Raw genomic sequence first — 5,755 nt, 5'->3', positions numbered from 1 at the left:
TATCAAGGTATAATTAACTCTGAAAAGATGGTTAAAATCATAAATTCAAAACACACAATTTGCAGATCAAAATGGTGCAACACACTCCAAATGCTACCTTTGATATGCAGCCTCTAATGTTGTAATGTCTCTGAAGTTTCAACAAGGTAATTTGTCCAATGCCACTAATTCTAAGTAATGCAATTTTATCTCTAACTATCAATATTCAAGAAGCACAACATCTCACTCCAACAAGAAAGTCAATACCTTTGATAGAAAGTCAATGATTGAAATTGAAAGAATTAAGTATGAAAAAAAGACTTAGCCGAATCAAAAACTTGTGAAGATCCAAGAACCCGAATCCATTCTAGATCAAATCAAGCAAGAGTATGAACAAATGTTCGTGTTTTTGAAGGCAATCTAAAATAAGATTTGATTTGAAGAATATATGAATTATTTACAATAAGATTTTATTAAGATTTATCTACAAGAAGATATGAATTATTTACAAGAATATCTGATAAAAACTTATCACAAGGAGATATGAATTATTTACAAGAATATTTGATCAAAATTTATCTACAAGAAGATATGAATTATTTACAATAAAAGTTTATCATAATCTACAAGAAGATATGAATTATTTACAAGAAGATATGATCAAGAATTGTTTACAAGAAGAAACAATCACAAGAAGATATATTTATTATTTGCAAAGATATGATTCATATTTCGCAAGGACAAAGCAGAAATCCTAACCTATTCTATAAATATATATTTAAGGCTGAAAAAGAAAATAAGAGAACTCCGAAGCACAAAATTTCCTAAGTCATTAGAATTCATAAGGTTAAGATCTAGAGAAACACTTGTTCAAAAGAAATATTTTCTAAGTATTTTCTAGTGTGAGAGTCATTGTTACAATCTGTTTGTTATAAGCAAACCAATTTGTTTCAAACTCTTGTAACCCAGCCCAAAAGTGGCTTTCGTGTTCCTCATGTAATTTGTAGGTTTTCAGGTTGTGTTGAGAAGATTTGACTTGCAAGGTCAAGGCGTTGTGTGCCTTCAACAATCTGTGGTTTTCAGATTGTGTGGAGAAGACTTGACTTGTAGAGTCAAGATGTTTGTGTTCCTCAAAAAGTTTGTAGACGTTAGGTTGTTTTGAAAAGATTGGCTTGTAGGGTCAGGTTTTGTGTAATTCAAGTTTGGAATTAGTAGATTAAATCCTTCTGAGTCGTTTTGAATCAGTTTTAAATAAATCAGCAAAAATAATTCATCTTAGTCAAACACAATTTAACCCCCTTCTCATGTTTGCATCTTTAACATAGAGTTTCTTTTCATAATTCTAGTTCTCATATGAGGAAAAATATTTTTGATTTAGTTAATACTGATGTTTGCATGATGGATAGTAAATATTTTGGTGGTGCATCATATTTTGTTACTTTTATTGAGGACCAAAAAAGTAATACTTTTTCCTTTGAAATCTAACGACCATGTACTTGGAGTGTTCAAGCACTTTAGTGCAATGGTAGAAAGAGAAAAGAGAAGAAAATTGAAATGTATTCAATCTAATAACGGTGGTGAATACAAAGGTCTGTTTGAAGAGTAATGCAAATAATATGGAATCAAACTTGAGAAGACGGTTACAAAGACTCCTCAGTATAATGGAGTTGCATAGAGAGTGAATTGTACGATTAATGACATAATCAAATGTATGCTCTCTCATGAAAAGTTACTGAAAAATATTTTTTAGGTAAAGCAATGAAAACTGTAGTGTGTTTTATCAACTTTTCTCCTTCTATTCCACTTGATGGCAATGTTCCAAATAAAATATGGACATCAAAAGGTGTCTATTATCGTCATTTAAGAGTGTTTGGTTGCAACTGTTGAAGTGAAATTAATAGTTATCAGAAAGGGGGGTTTGAATTGTGTCTCATTTAAAATTTAGTTCATGCATTTTAATTGAAGTTTTACTCAATATTAAACATGGTAATCAAAAGTTGATTAATAATCTCTTAACTGACTCGAATTTTCTGGATAACTTATATGAAATTAAGAGGTTGTAAATTAAAACAATGATAATGAAGTGTGATATTGAAAGGATTTTTACAATCGCCTTTCAATCTTGAATTTTTTTTACAAACACACTAAATCTAATGTAAACTTAATATATTCATTGAAAACACTTCCCAAGGTGCCAAGACCCTCACAAATTTCCTATGACATGTACATATCTAAGGGCAATGACCCCCAATGAATATAGCCAACAAACTGTTTCTTAAGGCTCACGCCCTCACAGATTAAGGATATTACTAATTTATTTGGGCTTTGACCTTCACATAAATAAAGGTGTCAGTCATTTTCGATGGCTCTAAGTCTTATAGATTAAAGGTGTTAGTCATTTTCTTGGGGACTGGCTCTCACATATTAAAGATGTCAAACCATTTCCTAGCGTAATGATCCTCTCAAATGATCACATAATTAAAAAAAAACTATAAATTATTTTATTTTATATTCATATTAAAATTACAAATTATATAATTTTATTTATTAAATTTTATTTTATAAAATTAATTATTATTTAATCATTTTATCATAATTAAATAAATTTATATAAAATAGAATAAATTTTCATTTTCATTAAAATAAAATAAAACTTGTATTTAACTATTTAAAGTTAAATAACTTAAGAGTAGATTTAAAATATTTTAAATTTGAATTAAATTTTTAAAAATGATTAATGAGACAAAGTAAATTTGAAAATAAAGATAAATATAATAAAAGTATTAAATAATATCCAAATATTCACAACAAATTAGGCCGATTATAATTATCATTTGACGATGTTGGTATATCCGGTCGATAATATCCTCCATGTTAATATTGGGAAGAAGGATATTGAAACGAAGACGTCGACAAATGAGAATGTTGCAATGGTTGTATATGTTGTTGATAATTATACTAAGGTGTGACAACTGCTCCTGCTGATAGTTATATTGAAAAGAATATGAATGTCAATTTTGCATTTGTTGAGAATTTTGGGGATTACATATCTCCTCCCTTAATCTATTCTCAACTCTCGCCTTTTCTACTCGTGCCGCATCAATCATGGACTTTCTAAATGTTTTTGTTCCATCTGTATTTTAATTGTATGCACTTTAGCCTGAATTGCATCATCGTATGATCCCGATGGTCCTTTCTTCAACTTTAACTAGATGAAGACGTCTTGACATATAATCTCGATGGTCCTTTTTTCAATGTACCAGATAAATTTAAACCAATTAATTAAACAAAATATTATAAAAAAAATAAAAATTAACTACATATATAAATCAAATTTGAAAAACCATACGTACATCAACATTCTTGGCACAATCAGAAATAAAATTTTCTGTACATTTTTTTATGGGTTACAATGAACACCTCGTAATCTTGGACTGATTTTCCAAGCTCTTTCTCCTAAAATAATTTGAAACAAAAAAAAAATTAATAATTGAAGTAACAAAATAAATAATTAGAAAAATAAAATAATTATATCATTCGCCATCTAGTTCCTTGAAAATTAATGGAACTTCCTATGCGATTGTTTTAGTCAATGCTCTTTTTTTTTTGTTCCTCATATATTTTTTAAAATTTATTTGATTGTCAATGCTCACACAACATGTTTCGAATAGACTCTCAAACCCATTTGAGATATTTTATGATACGCATATCTCGTTGGAAATCAAAGAGACCAGTAGCACAACTTTTATAAAAAACATCCATCACATGAAGCCCATGCTCAACCTTCCACGTACACAAACTCTATAGAAAACAAATTCATTAAAACAATATTTAAAAGACACTTAAAAGAAAAATAAAAAGTTTAAATATTTCATATATTATTACTTACTTTAAAAGCATAAAAAATAGATGTGAATCATTCTGATCTTCGGTCTTTGTTATTTCATCCCACATTTTAAAACGTTTTTTATACTTTATTTTAATACAATGGTGATGATAGTTGCAGATTCTACCGAATGAATAAACATGTAAAAGTAAAAGTATTATAATAAATTAATTAAATCATTTAAAGAATTATGGGTAAAAAATTATGAGAATAACTACATGTAATTAATTAAATAATTACCCTTGACCAATAGGTGTGAGGACAATTCGACCATGGTGATCAACATAAACCGTGTCAGAATGAGTAAGATTCATCGTACCAACCTTTCTGTATACATGTGGATGATTTTCAATTTCACTTCAAGTGCATGGGATGATGTTTCAATCATTGGTGGAGGCACCAAAGTACAGTCGCTCAAAAAAGTATGATGAGTCCTACAACGCATAACTCGTTTTCCCCTCATTATATCAGCTCTACCACTGGTTGGCGACGGATCAAATGATCATTCTCCTGATGCCATGACTATATATATATAACATATGATATATCATATAAATAGAAATAGAAATAGAATTTAATATGATTATAAATTATGAAATAAATTGTTATTCAATAAAATAAATTACTATTACATTGATATTGTCATTTAGGAATAAAAAAAATTACTTACTTATTACAAATTATTAGTATCATTCAATATCAATCCTCATCAAAATCAACATGAATCGAATCTTCCTTAACCTCTAATTCTTCATCATCATCTTCATCAGAATTTGGTAAATCATTACATAAGCGATTTAATGGCTCAACTTCTATTACATCGTATACATTATTGGATATTTCATCTACTTGATATGCTTCATCTTTCATTCCATGATCATCTGATTTAATTCGACTAGTTGGTTTTGATCAAAGACATATCATTTTCCATTTTGATCATATCATCCTCTCTCACTATTGAAGAACACAAACTTTTAAAAAATTGACTTACCTCAACAAGTGTATTTAATAAATTGTAGACATAAAACTAAATGCATTTTGAAGTAAACGTTCCATAAATATGTGACAATCATGACTTTTCATTCCATTCATCATTCCATTTTCCATATAAGCACATTTGTAAAATTTAAAGAAAAACCATATGGAATATTGAGTTCTTTTATCCACCTACAAACAACTTTTGCATCAACAAAAACTAAAGTATAATTTGCTCATGGTTTTAAGGTTTTATCGTTCGGATGTTCCACTAACAAGAAATCATTTTATTTGCAATAAAGAGCTAAGTCTTTCCGACCTTTGTCATTATCCTTAGTCTTTCCTTTGACATTCATCACATTGTTAAATATATTGTCAAATAAGTTTTCTCAATATGCATAACATCGAGATTATATCTCAAAAGGTTATCTTTTCAATACGGAAGATCTCAAAAAATACATGTTTTCTCCAACTATGCAATCAAACATAACCATGAGGTTTCAAAACAACACCATATGAGGTTTCAACCTCCGGTACATCTTTAACTCGATCACAAACTTGTTCAAATGTCAATCGAATGGGAGGTCCATAACTTTCTGTAATACCCTGAGCAAATTCATTTTTATTTCTTCTAAATGGATGATCGTAAGGTAAAAACCCACAATGTGAGTCAAACCAAGATGCCTTCGCACCAAATTTTAATGTAAATGCCTTACTTTCTTCCATAAAAATAGGACATGCTAATTTACTGTGTGTACCCCATTCAAAAAACATTTCGTATGTTAGGAATTGATTAGCGGTCCACATCAAAGTTTCTCTCATAATACAATTTTACTTTTGAGCAATATTATATGTTAAAACATCATTCCACAACCTCTTTAAATCAACAATCAATGGTTGTAATTCGATATCAAT

At 28.9% G+C, this 5,755-nt stretch overlaps 1 long non-coding RNA gene across 1 annotated transcript; it reads right to left on the bottom strand.

Moving 5' to 3' along the window:
* Positions 1-2,875: 2,875 nt before the first annotated feature.
* On the bottom strand, positions 2,876-5,492 carry LOC140919509 (uncharacterized). Its single transcript, XR_012162129.1, has 4 exons — positions 4,536-5,492; positions 4,189-4,387; positions 3,333-3,435; positions 2,876-3,224 (listed from the first exon to the last, which is right to left on the bottom strand). It is a non-coding gene; the product is annotated as an uncharacterized lncRNA (long non-coding RNA).
* Between the last annotated feature and the right edge of the window lie 263 nt (positions 5,493-5,755).

Source organism: Cicer arietinum, chromosome 3, assembly GCF_000331145.2.
Source record: "Cicer arietinum cultivar CDC Frontier isolate Library 1 chromosome 3, Cicar.CDCFrontier_v2.0, whole genome shotgun sequence".
Lineage (NCBI taxonomy): Eukaryota > Viridiplantae > Streptophyta > Magnoliopsida > Fabales > Fabaceae > Cicer > Cicer arietinum.
Note: the sequence above shows the minus strand (reverse complement) of the source record. Positions and strands in the feature narration are given on the sequence as shown.